The 25,559-nt window shown below is 35.7% G+C and overlaps 1 long non-coding RNA gene across 2 annotated transcripts; it reads left to right on the top strand.

Annotated features, from left to right (window-relative positions):
• Positions 1-5,404: 5,404 nt before the first annotated feature.
• Positions 5,405-13,886, top strand: LOC116419805. 2 transcript variants are annotated; one of them, XR_004230109.1, is made up of 2 exons: positions 5,405-5,829; positions 13,668-13,886. It is a non-coding gene; the product is annotated as an uncharacterized LOC116419805 (long non-coding RNA). The 2 variants fall into 2 exon arrangements; XR_004230108.1 differs by having other exon boundaries at positions 5,405-7,343.
• The last annotated feature ends 11,673 nt before the right edge of the window (positions 13,887-25,559 follow it).

Below are 25,559 nucleotides of genomic sequence, written 5' to 3'. Positions count from 1 at the left end.
CCTCAATGCTCTCTATAGCTTTTGACATAACTTCCTCTTGAATACTCTCTTATGCCCTAGCTTCCCTGACATGACTGTTTTCTTATTGACTGGCTAACTAATTTGGAGCTATCTTTGCTGGATTGGCATTTGTCTCACTTTCTCCAAGAAGATTAGAATAGAGAAAAATATACTTGTGTGTGTGTGTGTGTGTGTGTGTGTGTGTGTATGTGTGTATGTGTGGGTGTGGGTGTGTGTATGGGAAAGAGAGAGGGAGGAGGAGAGGGATGGGGAGAGGGAGAGTATGTGTGTATATTAATACCTACATGCACACACACACACACACACACACACACATACACACACATCTATTTTATCTCTGCATCTGCTTCATCCATTCATTTGTTCTCCACCCATACAGCCTCTACTGTAGCTCAGGACTCCTTAACTTCTCACTTAGACTTATAGAGGGACAGAGGGAGAAAGGGAGAGAGGAAGGGAGGAAGGGAGGGAAAGAAGGAGGGAAGGAGAGAAGAAGAAAAAGAGGGAAGGAAAGAGGAAGGGAGGGAAAAGGGGAGGGAAGAAAGAAGGAAAAGAGGGAACGAAGGAGGGAGAAAGAAAGTGTGTATCTATATAAATTTAACCTGCATGTGCACACACACACATATACACACACACACACACATTCACCTATTTTATCTCTGCATCTGCTTCATCCATCCATTTGTTCTCCACACATACAGCCTCTGCCACAGCTCAGATCCTTCTAACTTCTCACTTAGACTTTTATAACAATCTAATTTTTTTGATATGTATTCCACATCACTTTCAAGTTAATATTCCAAAATCATAGGTCTGACCATGTCACTCTTTTACTTAAAGTCACTACTTTAAAAGGAAAAAAAGGTCCCAACTATTTCTAGAATAAAATACAAAATTCATAGTTTCACATTGACTGCTCTGCATAATATGCATAATATGACACCAACTAACCTTTTCATTCTTATTTAATATTCCTTCCCTTCATATACTCAGCATTCTAACCAAATCAGCTTACTTGCTGTTGCCTGAAATTAACATCTCACCCATCCTCAACCTGTTTTCACAGGTTGCCCCCATACCTGTGATGCACTCGTCTCTAAACTTCTTTAAACCTGCTTGCTCATATTTAAAAATCAGGATACCCCCAAAGTCTCCTTCCAACTTCAAATCTTTAATATCAGAATTCCTCTTCACCTCAAGCTCTTAGAATCCCTGGCTTAGGTTAAGTGTCATCTCTTAAGAGAAACCTTTACTGATTCCCCTATTTAATAATTCATTCTCTCTCTCTCTCTCTCTCTCTCTCTCTCTCTCTCTCTCTCTCTCCCTCCCTCCCTCCCTCTCCCTCCTTTTTCTCCCCTCCTCTCCTTCCTCCCCCCCACTCTGAACAAAACAATGTTTTGTTTATAAAGCTGCAAGGAGGCCACTGTTATTGGATCTAAAAGTACATGGAAAGGAGTAAAGTATAAGAAGACTCAAAAGGATGTAGATGGCTAAGTCATAAAGGGATTTGAATATCAAGCATTCTGTATTTAATCCTGGCTGTGATTGGGAACCATTGTAGTTTTAAGTAATTATTGGACCAACACTTAAGGGAAGAGATGGTCCATGTTACATCCTCTCTGAACCCCTTAAACATACTAACTGCTTTCCATTTTTATCTTTACATACTGAGCTCCTGTCACAGATCCTTGCAGCAAAAATGGCCTTTATAAGTGTATGTTGAATTGAATTATCCTCTTTATGATTTATCTAAAAGAAAGTATCAAAGAAGAGGGCAGATAATCTCTTTCTTCCTTGAAAAGGAAGAGACAGGGTGAGAGGACAGATACTTTAGCATAAGGAAAATGATTTTGCCGCTTGAGTGGAAGGCTGTGTTCCTAATTTTTTTCAAGATTACCAGTAAATACAGTAATATCTATGAGATTTATGGCAAACTATTTTGCTCTGAGTTTAAATTAAATTTCATCATTTAGCATATGCTTTGAATTTAATTTTAGTTTTTTTGAGTACCATAAGCTGACTGTTTATATCCTTTCCAAGTGTTATGAAAGTTTAATGTCAATGCTCTTCTGAGTGTGCAATATATCTGCTCACTAATAGAATTTGTCTTCTGTGATTCCAAATGAAAATGTGTCAACAGCCTCTAATTAACATTTTGCTCTTTATAAACTAGCACTTTTTTTTTTTTTTGCAGTGCATTTAGTTGGATTTTTGCTTCCTTCCCCCCTTGGCTATGTTATTGATTGTATTTTTTTCCCCTGAAATCCATAATCACATAATCTGTTTTATAATTGTTTGTTTCAAAGAGGGACTGATTTCATTGACAATAATTCCATCAGGAACACAAGAATACAGCCATGACTTAACTTGATAGAAAGAGTCAATTAATAGTTAATAAAACCTAATTCAATGGAAGAAAAAAAATCAGATCAGAGAAAAGCTCCCTCCATTTTTCTTTCTTCTTCCCTCCATAATTTTTCTCCATTTTATTTATTAAGGTAAATAACAGACAATCCATTTTTCTAATTTTGCTTTTTCATCTCTTTTTTACTTTAAGAGAAAGGAAGGGAGAAGCAATTTTGTGAATATGGGGCAAGTAGCTTTGGCATAGTGAGAAGTATAGAAGTGAAGTAACACAAGGTGAGAGCCAGATTCTCTAACAGGTGAGAGAGTATATAGATGTACTAGTAAATAAAGGCAACCACCAATCAAAAGAAGGTTTTCAAACTCAGTTTTATAATAGAGAATCACTTCTCAAAGAGTTCCCAAGTTATGTGCGTCCATTGACAATCTCTAGTTACCCAATTGGGGTTTAGGAAGTGCTTGCAACCAAGGTCATAGTCTACAACTATGATCAGCACCTTTGGAGCCAGGTGAACATATTTACATGAGTCTACTCCAGACCAGTAAGTGAGTGAGGGTCATTATGATTGGGGAGGAAAGAGAACACAGCGATCAGGCTCATCCCTAATAAACCTTTTCATAATGTCGTGAAGGAAGAAGAGTACAGCTGAGAGGCTTAGGAAAGGCTAACTGCCCGTTACATGCCACAGATTAAAGTAATGGTTAATTTTAAGAGTTTTGGTTGATTATTATTAGACTGCATTATGTAGCCCTACACACAGTCCATTGAAAAAGTGATTCTCTCCCACTGTTTCATATCATTAGTCTCAATCTCTTTAATTTCCTTTCTCACCTTTCCCATTCCCTTTCCTCACACCCTCTTCTCAGTAGTTTGTGATTCATATTTTCTAATCCAACTATGTCGCACTTTCCCCTAATGCAATGACAATTTATATCAATCATAATGACATGAGATTAAAACCTCACCAAAAGTCTTGCTCTTTCTCTCTTCATCTTCCTAGATATAAATAACAGACATAACATTAATTCAAACTTGAAGAGTCTCTTGGAAGAGTTAGGTGTCCTTGTAAACTTTATGATGCTTCAAAAAACAAAATCTCCCACACTTAGGTTAAGACTTTAATTTCTTGGTACTTGAACATTGTTGACTAAATTCCTCAATCTTCATTGGGCTTATGCTACCAAAGCAAGAAAATTTGTGATGATAGGATATTCTCATATTTATTTCCAGTCTCAAGCCATTAAATTTGGGTTAACATTATATAGCCTTCTACTTTCCCACTCCATACCTCAAATAGTATAAGGGAAAGAATACACATACACTCGTGGCAGAAAGCTTTCAAGTTGTGAATCATCACTCCAAATTTGTATAAACCACCATAGAATCTAGGCCTAATCTTAGGCTCCCAAGAGCTGAAAGATAAAATTTTCAAAGTTTAAACAGGAGATAAATCAGGTAAATAAAAACAGGTAAAAAAATAAAAATAAATCTATCCAGCCCCTGCCACAGTACTCTATTTTCCAAAATTTTCAGTGCCTAAATCTACCAATTCAAATTACTTATATATTGCCGACACATAAATATTCACATAGATTATATGGTCACTTATTCCAATGGTTTAGATAATAATTTATTCAACCTGCCTCATCCTTGAGCAATACCTTTCCATATGTTCCAACAAATTAACCACAAGAAGAAGGGTCCATCCAAAACACTTAGGATCTTATTCATTTTTAATATCTATAAGATAGCAACAAAATATGCAGACTGCCTGATCCAAACTAGACTTTCAGGTACCATGACCAGAAGAAATCAAGTCTCAGCTCTGAATTTCCTGGTATCATTCCTGCCAACCTTTTGTTCTTCCTCTTCTACCTCTTGCTCTGAGAATAGTGATCAAATCAATACTACCATTTCCCCTGATATGATTTATGAGTGATATTATTAATCTCAATAACAGATATGAAAATTAAAGTAAAATGATTCACTTAGTCATTTAGCTAGGAAGTGGTGGAACCTGAATTCACACCCATGTAATTCTGCCTTATCATGATAAAGGGGAAAGGTACATGTTAACAACTCCTAAAAAGATCCTATAATTAAGAATTATAGATTACTTGGAGGAAATTGTATTAACAATTCTAAGTTTGAATAAATCTCGGAGACAATTTCAATTAATGGTTATTCAGAAACCCCAGTAGCTTGAAGGTAGAGATTATTGAACACAAAAAGGCTGAAACTTAGGCAACACACTACTGTGGAATGAGAACTCAACTTGAATTCAGAATTCAGAAGTAGAGTAGTTTTCTCAAATATAAAAAAGTCATCATAAAACCTGGCCTGATCAGATCATAGGGTTGTGTATGAAAGCATTTAGAACAACTCTATTTTGTGCATACATATGTCTATGTATGCATGTATATATATATATATATATATATATGCATACACACATATATTACACACACATATTGTACTGTATATATAAAACATTATATAGTATATATATATATATATGCTATATATAATATATAGTATATTTACTATACATATATGCACACATAGTATATATATATATATATATATATATATATATATATATATACATGTATATGTAACAGGTGTGCATAAGCTATAAATACAATATTGTTTATATTATTATTAGGATTTTTTCTCTGAGATAGGAATTAGGTTAAATTCTAAAAGGCAGAGATTAAGGACTGGACCTGGCATTGAAAATTCATTCAGGCATAATGCTATGGGATATACTCACCAAATTAAAGGGACAGTCACACTACCATTATTCCTAAGATTTCTTTCCTAGTTCAGTGACTTTCTTGAAGGACAAGCACAGATATACACACTTTAATTAATTGAACCGCACTCAGTCACTCTGAGGTTGGAAATAAATCTTCACATGGTGCTCTAGACATCCTCTGAGATAACCATGTATAATGTACTGTCTCTTTAAAGTTGCTGAGTTAGGCTCTGCTCAAAGTTCCAAGAGAAGCAGGAGAGTTGGGAGTTAGTCTAACTGAAAGTTTTGAAGACAAGCAGTTGCTGACATTTGAAAGGTGTCAAATGGTTATATGTGCTGGAGAGAGATGAGCATCAGAGTTGCCATAAATGTATAGGACAAATGCTACTATTTGATTCTACTTTGAACTCAGAACGAGAAATGAAGAAAAAGGTGAAAGGATATTTTTGATCTGTATCAGCCAATTAACTACTTTGACTAAGATTTCGTCATCAGTATTAGTTTATCAACTCCACTTAGCAGTAGAAGCATCTTTTCAACATGGAAGCCAAATCCATTAAGGAACTTTTATGGATAATTCCTAAAACAGAAAGAAGACACACAAATTTACAATTTCTACACTATTAAGTTACTCCTTAGTTCAAGCGTTTTCTTCATTCTTCTATCTCCTTGGCAAATTGCTAAAGTATGTGTCTACTTTCCCCTACAAATAGTACATTGGTGGAAGAAGTTTATGTGTATACTGCATTTATTATTTATACATTTGGTTTTATATAAGGGTATCCAGATATTGTTCTTTATTGCTTTATTGTTGAGCAATTTTAAAACTTAAAAGTACCCAACATGGAATCAGTTCCAAAGACTTAGCATTTGGATGTCATTCTTCCATGAAACAATTTAATTCATTTCATCAAAACACTCTGCTAGGTACTAGAGATAGACCCCAAACTGAAGAGTTCTCCCATGAAGGCTATATTTTAACTTAGGGAGAGGCAAAGAATTAATGCATAAGATCTGCATTCAAAGGAGGGCCTTTCTTTGTATTCACCACTAATTTCATATATACTCTCTATATATTCAAAAACTATTCTGTATCCTGTCAATTTTCACTCCAGTACTATTGTTATACTTCATTTACCTAATAACTGTTCCATGCTCCATAATGTTTAGGGGCTGGATCTCACCACCATGCTAAAACTATGCTCCATGACAACTATCCAAGGCATTACAGATGCTCTTTAAATAATCAAAAAAAAAAATTAACAATTGCAGATAGCCACATGATCTCTTGAGTTTTCCCTGCACACCTATCTGTGTGTCCTGCTTTCTAGAGCCCCCAAGTTGGGGTGATGAAATGTACAGTGTTTTCTAGATCCCCCCACACTGGGATGATTAAAATATTGAGTCCTGCTTTCTAGAGCCCCCAAGTTGGAGTGACGAAATGTACAGTGCTTTCTAGAGCCCCTATGCTGGGGTAATTAAAATATACTGTCTTAATGGAGAAGTGATGTGGTGGGACTCCTAAGGATGGCGGGAAAATGGAGTCCATTTATTGTAAGGACTTTCCCCTTTTTAGACCCATATACCCTTATATACCTCACCCAGAGTTTCCTCACTGTCTGTGACCCTCTACACCTATCTACTTTGCCCTGTGGAGGTCCTCAATCTTTTTAACACTCCCTAAGATATCACTCCTCCCTTGTTTGGCATTATTATGAACATTAGTTGGGGGGGGGGTTGGTAGAGAGGGGTTTAATAGAGAGGGGTTTAATATCAACAAGATATAGAGCTTGAATTTTAAAAAAAAACTTGGAAAGATATAGGTAAGAGACAGCAAAGGGCAGGAGATAGAAAGTTGGCACTGAAATAAAGACCAGGTCCAAGTATCATTTCTGATACATACTGGTCATGGAGCTTTGGATACATCACTAATCTTCTCAGGTCATTATCTAAGAATATCTTTACTGGTAATTCTCTATATCTCTGAAATCTGAGGAACAATCCAGTACATAGGAAAAAATAAGCAGTTCAAATGGACAAGCATTTAAGTGATTGCTAGATACCAAGCTCCATTCTAAGATCATAAATTTTGAACTGGAAAAAAACCTTACAAGTCATTGAATCCAATCTCTTCATTTTTTTAAAGGAGGAAACTGAAATGTAGAGAGACGAACTGACTTATCCATTGTCACATAAATAGTAAGTGACAAAGTGTGATTTAAGACCAAGACTTCTGCTCAAGATTCATTGTTTTGTCCTTTGTATTACTCTGAGTCTTAGATGTTAGGGTTACATCCTAGCAAGGTGGATACAAGATGTCATCATAGAGAATTTGAGAGGGTACCAGCAATTGGGAGGGATTAAGGATACTTTTACAATGAACATAATGGCACGTTAAACAAGCCTTAAAGAAGATTCTGAGTAACAAAACTGAGAAAGATCATTTCAGGTATAAAGTTTGGTTTATTACAAATTCATGAAGAGTCATGAAAATCATCTATCATAAAAATAAGAAAATTTGTGAGAGACAAAGTTTGATAACTTTCATTTGAGACATGGTTAGTGTGAGATATTGAAAGGATAATTGAACTAAAAATGTCCAAGGAAAAAACAGGAATGTTAGCTTGGAGTTTATGAGAAAGATTAGAGCTAAATATACCAATTCAAAGAGGTTGAACATTGTCTGCATAAAGATTATTACTGAACCCATGAGAGCAACTGAAATCACCAAAATATTGGCATATACTAGGGAAACAAATCAGCTTAGGAGGCAGAAAATAGAGGATGACCCAGGATAATAGAATAAGAAGGAATGGGTAGATATTCAGTAATAACAACAGAGAAGCTAACATTTATGTAGAGCTTTGAGGTTTGTAAAGCAATTTACATGTTATCTTCACAACAATCTTGTGGTATGAGTACTATAATTATCCTTATGTTGCAGGTGAAGAAACTAAGCAGTTAAGTGACTTTAAGAAGTCCCCACATCTAATAAGTGTATAAAAAAGAATTTGAACTCCTCTGCCCCACTCCAATTCCCCCAGTATATCTACTACACCACTGGCATGCATAATTCAGGAGAAAAACTACAAGTGGAGAGCAAAGTAATGGAAGCTAAGAGAGGAGGGGAGATTGAAAAGGAGGTGCACAAAAAATGGGGAAATCAAATTATTTACATATCATCTTTTAAAAGCTTTATAATTGGGTTTAGTGCCATGGTAGTGACCCTAATTTCCTATAAACTATGCCAAGAGAACACAAGCTCTCCTAAGGTCCTATACAAAGTAATTGCTATAAGTCTGCTATCAAAGAGCTAGCCCAGCAAATAGAAGCCTTTCACCAAGCTATTTTTGAGGATGATCATTTGTTTAAACCCCATCAATTCTCAACAAATAGTAATTAAGGTATGGGTTCTTATCCTAAGTAGGGTTCCCTCATGTATTCATGAAGAAAATATATGTCTCTATATATTTATCCATCTATCCTAGATAAAATTTAGCATTTCTTTCAATTAAACAAAAATTGAAGAAAAACTCCACTGCTTCTGCAGATTTCAAAATGTGACCACACACATAAAGTGAAAATGATAATAACTACTTATGTAAAAGAATGAAGGAGGTCTCTTCTTGTATTCTTTCTATAGGGGCAGGATTTTTTTTGTAATTTCACATTATTTGTATGTTGTCTCCCTTGTTAGATTGTAAGCTCCTTGAGAGCAGGAGTTTCGTTTGCCTCTTGTTTGTATCCCCAATACCTTAGCATGCTTCTTAGCACATAATTGGTACTTAATAAGTATTTACTGAATTAAAAATAATCATTTTAATTGTTTCATGGTTGTTATTCTTTCTATTCATATTTTCCTAATCCTGCTTACTTCTTTTCTCAGAAAACTCTTCATAATTCTCAATATTCCTCATATTGTTTTTACTGCACTATAATTGATTACAGTTCTATAAAATAATAATAAAACAATAACAATGATCACCTCTGCAGAGGAATGAGGGGGAGGTATCTTCACATATCTCTTCTCTGTGGCCAAGATTTTCCTTACAATTTCATAATGTTCACTTGGATTGTTTCATAATGGTTAGTCTTTCCATTATTACATTTTCTTGATTGCCTACTTTTCATCAGTCATTGTAATTCTCCTTGTGATTCTCAGTATCATAGCTTTGTTTTTTACATTACCTTATGTAGAGGGCCACAGACAGTGGGAAAACTCAGGGTGAGGTATAAGGCCCTTCAGCCCAGAGAGAACCTGCTGACAACGTCTGGTTCGGCTCCCCATCTCCCGTAAGGGCTCTCAGCCTTCCTGAGAAGTCAGAGGGCCATGACAACCATGTGGTAATTAAAATAGTGATGTCAGGTGGCAAACTACGTATAATAGCAAGCTGTTATGTGGTCTCACATGCGCAGTATATACTGGGCATATGCCCAATGTTGTTTTGGTTACATAAGGGTATTAGGGTATAAAAAGGGAAAGAACTGGGAATAAACAGAATCCATTTTTCTACTACCCTCAGGAGTCCCGCCTCATCACTCCACTAAGACAGTTTATTTTAACTACCCAGGCATGGGGGATCTAGAAAGCACAATATGTTTTGTCACCCTAACTCGGAGGCTCTAGAAAGCAGGACACAATATTTTAATCATCCTGGCATGAGGGCTGGGAGGAGGAGGAAAGGGAGGAGGGGGGGGCGGGGCAATGATAGCATCAGCACCGCTCAAGAAGCAGTTTTGTCCACCCCCTATGTCCTCATTACAAGAGACTGGGCTCAGCTCCAGGGCCCCAGGCAAAAAAAAAGCTTGAGGCTTGATGGCAGCTGCTATTGCACCCAGAAAATATTTAAGTAAGCTGGTGGGGGAAAGGGATTGCATTTAGGGAGAATAGAGCTATATGCTGCTGGGACTACTGATTTATCTCCCGGAGAGCTCAAACCTGTCCCAGTATGACCTATAGACCCCTTGCTTCCAAACACAGTCAGCTTGACCATTTCAACTCCTGAGAATGCTTACAAAACAGTGTTTATATATAAATAACTGATTTGGGAAACTGGGGAATGTGTACTTAGATCCCAGTCACTAATATGGGTGGACAATATGTAATCTGTCACCCAGGAGAAGTAGTAGCATCAGGCCTTCTGATACAGATTCCTGAAGTGCAGTTTGGTGATATCTATCCAGATTCTGACTCCAAACAATAGAATCCAGGAATATTCTGGACTGCAGCTGTTACAACTGACCAACCTATGCTCACTATCTTATGGCATACCACTGAAAGCATTAGTAAACACAGGTGCAGATCATAAAATCATTTGAGGTGTCAGCTGGCTCAGTCACTGGCCAAACATTAAGGCAGACACCTACATGTCTGGCATAGGAGGATCAATAGTAGTAGCTGAACTTAGTGCTACCCCTTTGAGATGGAAATTTGAAGATAAAATAGGAATTGTTTACACCTTTTATATAGTAAAAAAAAAAATCCCCATCAATCTAGGGGGAAAGACTTATAACAGGATTACAATTAAGTATTTTGGCTTTTTAGGCAGGGCTGTTGTCAAAGGCCTGCCTGCACTCTTACCTGTTTCATTCAGTGGAAAACTGATACACCAGTGTGGATAGAACAGTGGCCCTTAACCAGTGAAAAAATTCAGGCCTTATTAAATATTGTACAGGAGCAACTTGACCAAGGACATCTCTACAACTTTCTCTTAAGTCCTTGGAATTCCTCTGGATTTGCTGTAAAAAAAAGAAATCTGGAAAATCCATATCACAGTGGACACATTTTCAGGATTCATTTTTTTGCAATACCAGCAGCAAAAGAAAACTACTTGAGTGGTCACTGAATTCCTTATACAAGCATTTGCAGTTACGGGCATGCCATAAGCAATAAAACAATGGGCCTGCACACTTTTTGTACACTTTTGTGCACAGTATCAGATTTTACACACTACTGGCATACCTTTTAATCTCAAGGACAGGCAATAGTAGACATCAAGATGATCCTCCAAAAACAAAAGAGAGGGGGAACCACAAGTAACCCTAGAGAATTTCTAAACTTAACTCTATATATTATTTTTTGATTTCTGATGGAGATACAATGGGTCCAACAGATGGGTTTTATAACCCACCAGAAGGACAGTGTCCAGTGCAAGCAGCTCCACTATCTTTTAGATAATAGCCAGGTGATGTGGAGAGACCCAGAAAGTGGTGAATGGAAAGGACCAGATAGGCTAACTGCTTGGGGGAGAGGGTTTGCTTGTATCTCTACAGATGGAGAAAGAATCGGAAGAGGGCCAACGAGCCACATTCACCTTGTCCACGGGAGAGAGATAGAGCAGACTCTTGAAACGAAGGAGAAGACCCAAGAAACATCAGTATGTTCCATCGCTGACTGTGCCCACCACTGAAAGAGCATGGCATTTAACTCTGTGTATGACAATTAACTCATGGACATCAAAAATAGTCAATGAGACTGATGCAGGACTTCAAAATCTGCAGAAATCATTGGATTCCTTGAGACATGAAGTGATGGACAATAGATTGCTTTTGGACTATCCCTTGGCTGCTCAAGAAGATGTATGTGGTTGAGAATTGATAGTTATTTTCTATACCTTCCTTCTGGGACTCATGGAAATCTTTTATAGTATTTTGTTTATTCATATTGTTTGTTATGTCACTACTTACTTATATGATATTACACTTGCCTAGGTGATTCCTCCCATGTTGATGGATTTAACCACTGGTATATACCTGCTTCAATTAAAACAAAAGAAAGAGAGAAATGTAGAGGGTCAGTCAATTGGGGAAACTCTGGATGAGGTATAAGGCCCTTCAGCCCAGAGGAAATCAGCTAACAATGTCTGGTTGGGGTCCCCATCTCCCCTAAAGCATCTCGACCTTTCAGAGAAATCAGGGGGCGGTGACATACCTGTGTTGTGATTGAAGCAGAGTGATACCAGGTGGCAATCTACATACAATAATAGCAAGTTGTTTATGTGGTCCACGTGGGCAGTGTTGCTTTAGTTACATAAGGGTATTAGAGTATATAAAGGGGGAAAAACTTTTAATAGACTCCATATTTCCACCATCCTCAGGAGTCTCGCTTCATTTCTCCTCTATTAAGATGGTGGCATGGGGGCTCTAGAAGCCATGGTACATTTTGTCACCCCAACTTGGGGAACTCTAGAAAGCAGAAAAAAAACAACTTTAATTTTATCATGTTCATAAACCACAAGCTGTTTAACCATTCTCTAATTATGGACATCAAATTTAACTGAAGTTCCTTGCTACCATAACAAATGATATATAAATATTTTGTCATACATGGGGCTTTTTTATATCAATAACCTCATAGCGATTTACAACTTTCTTTTAGTTATATAAGTTTTCATAAAAGCTCTAAGGTTTGTTATTTCAAATCTCTTGATAAAATAGTTTCTATCTTAAAATAGCTTATAAAAGTTTTGGGGTAGGGCAAGGGAATTGTGACCCTGGCAAGGTAATACATTTTTACCACAACCAGCTAGAGAAATAAAAAATCAAACTTAAAAAAAAAACCTTTGAAAGAGAAGGGAAGACCAAAACAAAGACTTTTCAAAGACAAGAGTAGAATGTTATTTTCCCCAAGAATCTGATTGGACAGCAATGATAAGGTTTCATAATGGAGTATACAGTCAACCATAACTTTAATTTCTGTTTTCCAGAATCTACTGCATAGAGAAGAGTAAGTTCTCTTGGAAACATTGCCAGTTCACTTTGAACAATAGCTGATTCTTTGCCTTATCTAGCAGCTGAGTAAGGGAGAGTTTAAAAAAAAGCTTGTTAAAGGAAGATAGGGAATAAACATTTTAACTCCCAAGTAAAACTGAAGTGCTTAATTGTCTAAAAACTGTTATATGTGAAGAATAGAGATGGTATACAGGGGAGAGAGATTTGACAACAAAAAAGTGAACGAGCTAAAAATGAAGGCAAAATGAAAGCAAAGAGAAAAAAAAAAGCTAACTAATAAAGCAACTTATTTTCAATAATAGTTTATTTTCCCTGATTACATATAAAATTTTTTAACATTTGTTCTTATTTTTAAGTTTTGAGTTTCAAATTCTATCTCCCTTTCTCCCCTTCCCACTTCCTGAGACAATAATCTGATATAATTTATACATGTGTAATCATGTAAAACATTTCCATAGTAGTTATTTTATGTAAGACTGGAACAAAGAAAAAGTGAAAAAATATGCTTCAATCTGTATTCAGAAAACGTTGTTTCTTTCTCTGGAGGCAGACAGCATTTTTCATCATGAGTTCTTTGGGATTGTCTTGGATCAAACAATACAATTTAAATTTAGTAAGAATTTACCTAATTGTGCTTACTTGTTTCACTTGAATGCTGCAGTTTATATCTTGTTTATGTATCATATTTTAAATATAATGTAGAGTAATACTTACATTTAGTTTAGCCATTATATTTATGAAAGACTTATCATTTTTCCTAAAAAGAAAATCATTTTATCTCCCTGGAAATAGGGAGGAGTCAGCAGGGAAGCCTCACATATTAAATATCTACCGTTCAGAACAGCAGCTGAGCAAGCCAAGCAACAAAGCCAAGATGGAGCTGCTACTATAACTTAATGGCAGATTGCCTCAGGGACCAGGAGAAGGAGAGGGGAAGAAAATCAGTTTTGGAAGATGAAATAAATATTGGACTTGCAAGTCTACACTTAGTGATATTAACCTGCTTAGTAAGTAATTTTGCCTGTTATCAAAATATCTACATTAAGTACAAAAGTAAAATCTTTCCACTTTTTTCTATTTTTTTTTCTGCTGAGGCAGTTGGGATTAAGTGACTTGCCCAGGGTCATACAGCTAGGAAGTGATAAGTGTCTGAGTCCAGATTTGAACTCAGATCCTCCTGATTTCAGGGCTGGTGCTCTATCCACTGCACCACTTAGCTGCCCATTTTTTTTCTAATGTTGCCTGTTTTGTAATCTGATGATGAATATAAGGAGCAATCAAGTCCTAAATCCTGGATGCCAAGACTGAATTCACCCTTTCTATAACTTTCAGTAGATTCAAAGTTAGGCTAAGTTCAAATTCTGCCTCTGTCACCTCTTAGCTATATAAATTCTGGTAAGTCTTCCATTTTCTTGGACCCCAGGTTCTGATTAATTGTAGAAGTTGAAGTAGCTAATAACTAATGTTCCCTTCAGCATTAATATTTTCTGAATCTTAAGACCATTTGGTCAATATCTTTCCCTAGCATTCCTAGCTATTTGCAAGAGGAAAATTTTCTTTGCTATGGACTTCCTTAACAGTATGGTATAAGAATATTCCAGAGCAGTGGTTCTCAAACCTTTGTTCTCAGTATCTTCATGTTAAAAAACTATTGAGGATCTGTTCAAAGAGTTTTTGTTCACATGGGTTATATTATAGCTATTTACTATATTAGAAATAAAAAATAATTTTGAATTTGTAGACCCTCTAAAAGGGTTTCAGAGACCCCAACAATTCTTTGGACTACACTTTGAGGACCACTGCTCCAGAGCATACTACCTAGGTTGGCAGGGAAAAAAAAAAAAAAACAAAAAACAAAAAATGTTCTCTCGAAGTTCCTCTCTTCTCTAGTGGTCCCCAATGACTTTTAGACTATAGGAAATCAACATGGAGTCAGAAATGCACCCTAACCCTCTGGTCTTCTACTGGGTGTCTATAATCAACAAAAAACATGTCATCCTATTTTCCCCAGATGCTGGGATAGGTAAAATACAACATGAATGAGCACTACATTTCTATAGGTATAAAAAGACAAAAACATCCCAATTAATAACTCACTGTCTCTCAAGCATTCACAAGTCTTCTGGGAACTGGATGGCATTTTCCAAAAGACTTGGACTTTTTCTGCCATGTATATTATGTACATTCCATCAGCTTTATTGCCCTTAGAAAGTGAATAGAAGAGAATAAGAAATTAATAATCCCTACCACATTAATTATGAATCACAATGTCAAAAATCTTCATCTTTTAGAGATACAATGTGAGCTAAAAATCCAGCCACTGATTATTACTTGTGTGACCACGGGCAAGCCTAAAAATTCTACAGTTTTCCTCATCTATTAAAGAGGAATAATATTGGTAGTATTAACTACCTATGAAGTCATAGTAATTATCACACTCAAAACAATTTAGACAAAGCATTAGATACATGTGACGTTATTTTTTCAAAGGCAAAAAGCTGTAACGGGTTTGTAAACTATAAGCACAGTGCATTTCTAATGAATTGTAGGTTAAGAACATTAAATTCTTATCACCTTAAAATATCAGTCATGTCTTTCTGCGTAAAAGACTTATTTCTGATCACTGCCAGAAATCCTATTAAAATCTGTTTCTTACCTAGAATGAGGCTAGCCAACTAGATTTCATCAAACAGCCAATTTCTCTCAAATGTAGAGACAGCTGGTATCATCAGCTCACTTGGCACTGACAAAAAAGGAGAAATCAGCCCTGGCTACTATCTTTTCCAGAGGGTAGAATGATGGCAGGAAGTCTTACTGAAGGGATGGGAAGTCAATACTTTAAAATCCAAAGAGGAGAAAAGAAAGAATAGAGTATTTAACAACTGTCATGAATATGCCTTCCAGGAAAAGTCTCAAGAGAATCAAGTTTTAATATTCTGAGTCAAAGGCACAAAATTGACACATCAACTCTGTGAATGGAATTAGAGATGCTCTGACCTTGGAGCAGATTATCAATTCAGGTGTAGAGAAATAAGATGCTCTCAGGGTAAAAAAAAAAAAAAAGAGCAAATAGGACATACTTTCCCGTATCTTAGAAAGGGAAGTTTCACCAGCAGGATCCTAACAGAAGAGAAATCACTAAAGATTGCCTGGTTTAAATGCATATTCTAATGCCTTCTTAATACCTAATAAACTCTTTTGCTTTGCTCACTGTGGTGTTGCAAATGCTATCTTTTTTGGTTCTTTCTCATTAAATACAATTGCGTAGTTCTACTGGCATGCTTGTACTACTGTTTTGGGACAAAAATCAATTCTTTCTACAGCCACATCATATGGAGTCCCTAGAAAAAAATATCCCAGGTTTAGAGAGTTTTCAGAAAAACTCAACAATATGTTTGCTTTACTATCCAGTAGAAATTTAATATAGCATAATAAGAAAAGTAATACTAGAACATTTCCCTCCCTAAAGCTGGACCTACTCTACTACAAATTTACATGCCCAGCAGTAGGAAGACTGGACATCCTAAGATATGTAAACAAATGCATCTGTGGGGAACAAGCGATTAGGACACATTGTGGATGAAGACACATATGGCAAGGGTTAATATATGGGGGGGTTGGCATCTGACCCTGTACAGATATGAATGTCTTCTGGTTCTGCTATTACTTTTTTTCCCACTGGGTCTGGCTCCTGCTTGTCTTGAATGACTGCACAGCTTTTGCTGAATCATACTTTGATGATTTCAATTTGAGTTCTATCTTCAGTAGAGGGTCTAATTTTTCTCACTAAGAGATAGAAAAGACTCTTAACATCTCTCACTTAGCTTAGAGCCCAGAGCTTTTAACTTTATCTCTTTAATGATGTCACTTATCAGACTAAGGAGAAAACCCTTAGATGCTTTTTCTTAATCAGGTGAAAAAAACTGCCCTATTCACAGAGTCTTGGCTATTTAAGTTTTTTTTCTCTAATTAGTGAAGAATCTCATCTCCAGGCACCAACACACAGAACAGACTGTGATCATTGACGTTTTTGATTTTACCTGCTGAACCAAAAAGGACTTTCTAAGTTTCTCATGAGAATCTAAACTTAGTTCCACATACTAGATCAAGGTGACAAGCATGACCATGGAGTGACTTTGCCTATTTCTGTTCTGCTTACTTGGACATCACATCTGTAAGGTGCTTCTACAGATAAGATTAGCTACTGTTCTGTGAAAATACTGACCCTGGAAGATCCCCTTAAGTCCATTCGCATCATTGTATATATCCTAAACCCATTCCCATCATTGTATGCATCCTGTTATTGATTTCATTCCCCCACCATACTTTGCAAGCCCATTCCCATAATTGTTATTGCTTTAGGCTATGAAAATCATATTTTCTTGTATAATAGCTGCCTGATGATAAGTTACCTAACTGCATTCTTTTTGCTTATATTATCACCTGTTAGCTTTGCTAGTTACAATCCTATATAAAGTCTTGTGCCTCAGTTACTCTAGACTGAATGCTTTGGAGAGTAGTCCCATCGGTCAGTTAGCTTATTAATAAATCTTCTCTAAGAAATTAAATCAGTCCTTACTTGCCTCAGTTTCCCTGGTAATTATATACTTTTTCTTACTTTCCAAAACCTTCCCTACTGACTTAATTAACATCTAGAAATTCCTCATTGTCAACCTGCATCTGTTTTTTCCCCACTGAGGAAATTGAGGTTAAGTGACTTACCCAGAGTTACACAGCCAATTTTACTGGTGAGGGAGGAAAAGAGAGGGGAACCAGGGGAGTTGCCCATGGCTGAGGGTCAAGAGCAGCCACTGCTGGGGCTGAGCAAGACTCTGGCCAACCGGACATCCCTTCTAATTCAACCAAAACAACCAAATCAAGGAGTGAAGAGCTAGCATCAAGTGCTGAAGCATTTTTCTCTTCTCAAAATATGTCAAATCCTGAATTAGACAACTTTTGAAGCAGCTGAATGCTAAGGTACCATTGTAATTACTAAAAGTTTTAGTCCAGAAACCAAAGTTAGTACAAGATTAATATATATCACTGATCCTTTCCAGTCCCTACAGTTTATCTGCATGACATTATTCTTTTATTCTGAGCTAACAGAACATGACATTAGACGTTTTCCATAAAGAATATTACTAGAATATATAGTTTGGGTCAAATAAAATCATGTTTGTAAGCCTTTAAATATTTCAAAGTTGTATATAAATGTAATTATAATTATAACAGCTAACATACTTCGTCTAACTTAGGAGTCTAGAAGAATCATATATACAAAAGATGATTTGACTGTGAAATAATGAGACTAAATCCATAAGTCACACATCAAAATTAATGTCATTCTCTTCTGGGAATGCTTCACAGATTTCTGTATGCATAATTTTATAGACATATATAAGGGAGCAGGGAAACCCTTATAAGACTAAACTATTCCACTCACTAAATCCTTTTTATCACTCTAATCTTTCAGTGTTGGCAGCAATACCCTAACCCTTTTTCCTCGTATATTTTAGAATAGTTTTTCTTTAAAAAGTACTAAACCCATCCTCAAAACTTTGTCTTATTATGGAACAAAAGGCTCTTGACAATACATCTAGGTTCCCTCAGTATAAAATAGCCACTAAGTATCTCCAGGGTACACTGATACTTGACTAATAGACCATGACAGGAAATTCAAGAAAGGAAAGTTGGCTAAAATTAATCAACAGTGTCTTCAATGCCTATCCTTGCTGAATATTCTCCTCTTATGTATAAGTGAATATATGATACATAGAAATATAAAGAAATACTACTCTGCCTACCAGTCCAATATTGCTTACATAAAGATAGAGTTTGAAATTGAGGGGCTTGTGGCTTTGAAGAAATTTTTTTTTTCAGAAAGAAAAATAGATGGCTATATTTGCATTCTCTATATCTCTTATGTCTGTCTGTCTCTACACACACACACACACACACACACACACACACACGCACACACACATTCATATATACACTTTGAGAACAAAGGACAAACAATAATATATATGTGTGTATGTATGTCTATTGATTTATAAATATAGAAATATAAATCTCCTTTAATGAGTTAACTAATAGTTGACTGCTTCTATGTAAATCTTATTATTGTAAATATTTTTCCCCGATATTTAACCCAAACTACTGGAGGAGGGACTCTACTGAGGCAGGCCCAATAGAGAACACTTTCATTTCACATATAGATACATGCATATAATATGTATGTATCTATGTGTGTATATATCTGGAAATCTAGAAAGAAAAATATAGAAATAGAGATCACTATCAATGGATAAAGATATATAGATTTAAATGTAGATAGAGATTTTCATATAGAGATTTTTGATTATTCATATAAGTATCATTCAATATACCTACTTTTTATTAATTCTCTTTAGGTCATGATTTAGGAACAAGACATCTAGATCTCTGTCTCTATATACATATATGTGTATTTATATTTATATATGTATATATGTGAATTAATATATGTGAAATAAGTAGATTTTTGAAATATAAATTGTGTTATGTGTACATGCATATATGTGTATATATATATATATATATATATACATTCCAACTACTTCCCTGACCAACTAAATATGCATATATGTATATGTATATGTGTCCATATGTGTATATGCAGAATTTCTTCATATACAAATACAAATACATGTGTATATTATACATGAAGGTGTTCTGGGCTAGTTCTCACTTGCCTAGTGGTTTGTGTTTAATATTGGAACAAAATTAAACACTCAAACCATTTCATCAGTTATCAAGCAGATTAGGAACAGTTCACAATAATTATCAAGGATATATATGTGTTTACATACATGCATACATATGTATATATATGTTTGAAAGAGACTGACAAACATAGGCCATTATTTTTATGAAAAAAGACGCATAAACCATATATGTCTTTTGATTTCAAAATCCAGTTTTGTATAAGCAATATTAGCTGGGGTAACAGGTGGAGAAATCAAAAGCTAAGAATAATTTATAACAAGAAAGAAAACAGATGTTGCTTAACAAAATCCTTTTTTTCCTACTGTCCTATTCATGTCCTTTTCAAATATGTCATTTATATAGCCCAAAAAAAGACTCCAGATATCTGTTCAGTCTTCTCTTTTTAAAGATCTGTTCTTCTTATTTTCTTAGTAAAACCTTTTGCCAAAACAGAAAAATATGCAAACTTTTAAAATTCACATTTAACACTCCCTTTCAATTTTCTAAGAAGGTTATTTGAACAAGATATATTGAGTTATAATGCTGCAGTTCACCCTCTTTCTCATTGGGAGCAGAAATTTATGTAGATTCCTAACCATAAAAATGGACAGGGGGCTGGAAAGATTTAATCAACTGCTGATTAGCACTTATTGTAATGAACTTTTTAGAGAGTCCTGTAGGAAGAAATACACAGAAGTAATGACAGATGACAAAGGAATAGAAGGTGGACATTAACCATGTCTTTCAGGTACCAAAGAACTCTTCTTACATACAGGCATAGATCAGATTCCCCATCAACTTAGTTTTCTAATTTTACCCTTCAGTATCCTTTTAATGGATTACCCAAAACAAATTTTCTTGGAGCTGTCAATTTCTGCTATCAAAATGATTACATGTATTGTCAAATAAATATCAGAATTCCACCTTGATCTTTTGGGGGTAGTCTCACTTGATGAACTAGTATTAATTCCATAGGAAGAAAGTATGGAAGTATGTTGATAGGAAACTGAAGTCCCTTGATCCTTTTTAATCCTTGAAGATCAATAATGTGTGACAATTATTTATCAGAGCTACAGACAAGTTTATGCTAAAATATTATTTCCCAAGACTCTGTATCTAATATCCACTCTCCCCTATTCTGAAGTAAAGATTTCAGTGAAGTTGTATTAGGTTTCCATCTTATTGTGGCAAACATAGCAAAGATATATAGGACAGGTAATGGGACTGTTTACCATATATTTTCTGAAGAGGTAAAATCTTTTAAGTGAATCTTACACTTAATCATTCCCAATTCCAGGCTGTATCTTCTCAACCTGATTTTGTTTCAAGTAAAATTCATTTCCATGATTGCTTTGTGACTTTTAACTTAAAACTTCATGGTGATTTATAGAAGGAATGAAGTACTTCTCAGCTGACAACTTCAGTCATCCTAGTGCCCATGGTAATTTTTACATAGTGACAAGTAAGATAATAAATGCAGTCCTGTAAAATAGAACATTCTCATGTTAGACATCAAAATATGTTTTTCAAAGTTGTCATCTCATTGGATTCAAGTCCTGTGACTGATTTGAGAAGAATCTTAGGAGTTTCTGCCTCTTCTGCTATTGCCAGACCCCACAAAAAATACCAGTTCTTTACTTATTGTTATAATATCCTTTAAAGGTCATCCAACACAAAAGGCAAATTCCTTGTTTCCACTTTGCAAAAAAAGTTATTTAATTTGATCCCTAAGTTAATGCAGTTAGGATAATAGAACTATAGACTGAGAGTTGGAAAGGCTATTTAGTCACTTGGTTTAATCCTCTCCATGTCAGGAAACTTGAGGCAGAAAGAAGTCAGTGGGTCATAGAAATAGAAAGATTTCAGAAGTCATCTAATTCAATCCCCTTGTATCCTCATAGGTAAGGAGATGGTGGATAAATGGTTAATTGAATTATAAGGTCTCATAGGTAGTAAGTATACAGTTTAAATTTGAACATTATTTATGAGACTAGAAATCCAGCATTTTTTTCTACAATATCCTACTGCTACCTTGCTTTGTCATGGCTTAGAAGTCAGAGCTAATTTGGAGAAAATGCTTTCTTTACTTAGAATATCACCTACAAGATTTTCTGTATATGCAAGCATTTGTGTAGATGTGTGTTAGTTAGAGAGGTAAGACACTAGGAAATGTAAGTTTCCAATTTGAATGTCAATGGGCTTCCCTGGAATCCTTCCTAATCCTAAAAAAACAACAAAAACCTTTATGTACCATATATTTTCAAACCTAAATTAAAAGCTTGGAAAGCTAATGAGAAGGAGGCAAAAGCACCATAGCAAAAAGGATCAGACAGTGACATATGCACCATACAAGTACCTTGGGAATATTAAGGATGATATCTTTGTAATCGCATGCCCTCATCAGTTCTTACAAAGAAAAGCCTTTTCATGTCCCATCAGTCCTGTAATTAATCTCAAGTAACCACTTTCTATGAAAGTATTTTCCAAAGGTCCAGTGAGTACTTTCATGCATAATCTCCAGGGCATTTAGAATTGACACAAACTGAATAACCATGTAGACTGATGTCCAAGCTCACTAAACCATTTGGCACTTTGCTAATCACCAAACTCTATCATTGAGCCTCAGACTCCTGCCAGTCTCCTTTTTATTCATCCCTTTTGGTTCGCATTTTAGAAATAAAGCCTTCCTTTTCTGTACCCCACATTTCCCTGTCCTACAAAGACAAAGACCTCAGAGAGAAGAGAAATGGGTACTTTTTTCTTCAAAGGCCATGTCTTACATGGGACTTGTTCCCAGACTGTCTTAAGTAAAGACCTTCTCTGAGCAAAAGAATTGACATGCAAAAGAGAAAACCAGGGGCTTGGCAGGCTTTCAGAACTCAGCTTTCCAAGGTTACCCAGGGTATTATAACCTACTGAGGTGAATTTTCAGACTCTAATGGTGGAGTGTTAAATATAATCTCCTATATCATCCCTGCAGGATAATAAGGGTATGTGTAAAAGTGAACTACACTTAGAAGAAACAAGTGATCCTGGGGTTTTGGGGGGAAAACTTTTTTGTTTATTTTTTTCATGTGCCTCTGTTCTTAGAGGTTTTTACGTGAAAAGATTTAATTCTGTCAGGAAGCTTTGGCTCCTGTTTCCCCTGTGAACATATGAGCTTAAGAGAACACTTATAGATGTGCTTCTATAGCAGATTCTCACTTGTAGGGAAGAATCTGTTATTAATTGGGGAAGTCTTCCCTTCCCTCTTCGTGCACCCCATATAACTCTCTCTGGGGGCTCCCTCTTCTAATGCACTGAGAAAATAGAGGCTTGACTATAAATTATCTTATCTAAAAGTCATTTATATCACCCTAAATTCAGATACTTATTTTAAATACCTATATACCCAGAGTCACATAAAAATTACTAGTGTGAAAAATTATTAGTGGAAAAATTTTAAGAAGCCCTGATCTAGGTCAGCAACACTTCAAAATAAGAGTTTGTTAACTTTTCATTCAATACATATTTTACCAGACAAAACTAGAAGAAGATACATTAACTTAAAAGATACATATGAAAATTAAACATATCGGTGAAACAGAGACAGAGATAAAGAGAAAATTCCCCTCAATACCCATATGACAAACTCTCTCACGGATTCCCACATAAATAGTGGGAAAGGAAATGTGTAGCATAGGAAACACATATATTCTAAATAACTCATGCTCTTAAGAGAATAGAATTCCCTATTAGAATATTGCCACTTTCTGCTTCTCCCCAGATTACTAATGCCACCAGCTAATCTGCTAGTTCACTTTTGTGTTTTTCTCTGTTGAGAATCTGCTAAATCCATCTGCCAATCCTCTTTTGAACTGTAACTACTAAGCAGTCTTTTCTCTATAGAAGAATGGTCATAGTTTTTTGTGAGATAGTTCATACTATTTCAATGTTTTTGTGAGTCATACCCATAGCTTCATCTAGTCAGTATAGAGAAATTTCCTTAGGTAAAAATCTGGCCTGTGAATATTATGCTTCCAAATCATCAATTTTCTTAGGTCTACTTGCTCTTTGGATAGAAATAAATAAATGTATTTCAATTCCCATCATGCCCCTGGAAGCTATTACTGGAGTTATGTGAAGTATGCTAAAGAGTCATCTGCAAGACAGAATAGAATAGAGCTATTGAGCTTTCTCTGTGACTTATCTTCTGATAGCCATGCAATCAGATCTACCTTATAATAAAAGGAGCTATTGATATAGTATTTCCACTATAGAAGACAGCAATATTTGTATATTATTGAAACTTAAGTTGAATGCCCATTTTTGTAAACCTCTTTATTAAATCATATTGTGTAGTTTATTGTAATCCTTTATGCTTACATGTTAAGCCCAAATAGTTTTCTTTAAATATTAGCCAGTTATAGCTTTACTATTTTGTTTTAAGTTTTGACAGTTTCTTTTTTTCTTTCTTAAAGCTTTGAAAAAAGTTCTCATGACAACTTTTCCTAAAGTCAATGTTAGGATAATTATTAATATATAAGCTGTCCAGGTATCTACACCAAAGTCATTGTTTGGATGGTTATTAATACTTAGGCTGACCAGCTATCTTAAATTCATATGACACAACCTCCCAATGTCATTTACTCTTCATTATCCTTTGAGTTATTTACAAGTACCAGTCCATCATAATTCTGTCCTAAAATAATATGCAGCTGCTTCTGACAGTCAAATTGTGAAAAAGGATGTTCATGAACCAGGACCTAGCTAATAAGTATTTGGTGAAGACTGTCTGTGAGCTCAGACACAATCCACCTGGCCAAGAACACTTTTGAAGTATGAGGAACTAAAATGATAAGGTCAGAAGCAGAGTTTTTTCATTACATGAGCAGGAGTGATCCAGTCCCAATCCTCAATGCTGCCAAATCCCCGACTTTCACATACATACTGATCATTGTATAGATCTGGTACAAAACCAGAAGAAACCCCTCAGTCCCTGAGGAGAGGAAGGACACTGGAGAAAGGGGTGGAGAAGGGACAAGTAGAAAAGCAGAGGGAAGCAGAGAGCTCTTCAGGTATGCAGCACAGTCTTAGTTAGCAAAGGCAGAGATGGGGAAGATGGAATGTTGTTCATGAGAAGTAGCAAGCAGACCAGGGTGGTTAGATACGGTATGTTAAGTGAAAAACTGCTAAAGACAATGAATTTGGCAGCTGTATAAAAGATAGCAAAAAGGAAAAGCTATTAACAAAATAGTATAGGCAAGACCTAGTTTAGAGTGGTTGTGATGTGAGTAGAGAAAACAGATATGAAATATGATTAGGAGAAAAATCAACAAACCTTAGCAAGTGATGGGAGATGGGAATGAGGGAACTGAGGAGGACTTTTACAATTACACACCTCTGTGACTGGAAGGGTGACTGCTTCCTTAAATGAGTGATCAACAATGTCAAATGCTGCAAATGTCAAAAAAGAATAAGAACTGGGGGGAGGGGAAAAGCCAACGGGAGTTAGCAATAAAAATGACTATTGGTGTCCTTAGAGAGGGCATTTTCAGTGAAATGGGAAGGAGAAGGGGACTGAGGCCAGATTATAAATAGTACTCTATAAAAATCACGTCCAAGTTGGGTTTTTTGTATTGTTATGTTTTTTTATTGAAAGTTTTTAAAAATAATCTAGAAATTGGCAGTCTTAAAGAATAAAAGGCAAGGCCGTCCAGTTAAAGAATTGATCATACTGACCCCTGGAGCTTGATCACTATGCTATATAGATCTGTTCCTGATATAACTGGCTCTGAGGAAAGGGGGAAAGATTAGGGAAGAACACGGATAAGAAAAATCCTGAAGTTTTTTATCTCTGAGCAAGATAAATCTTTGAGAATTTGAAGTCTCATCTTAAGTAGCATTACTGAAAGCATATTGTGAATAAAATAGGAAAACACACAGGTGGGAGGGCTT

Source organism: Sarcophilus harrisii, chromosome 6 (assembly GCF_902635505.1).
Source record: "Sarcophilus harrisii chromosome 6, mSarHar1.11, whole genome shotgun sequence".
Lineage (NCBI taxonomy): Eukaryota > Metazoa > Chordata > Mammalia > Dasyuromorphia > Dasyuridae > Sarcophilus > Sarcophilus harrisii.
The sequence above is the reverse complement of the archived record's forward strand: the minus strand, read 5'-3'. Positions and strand labels throughout refer to the sequence as shown.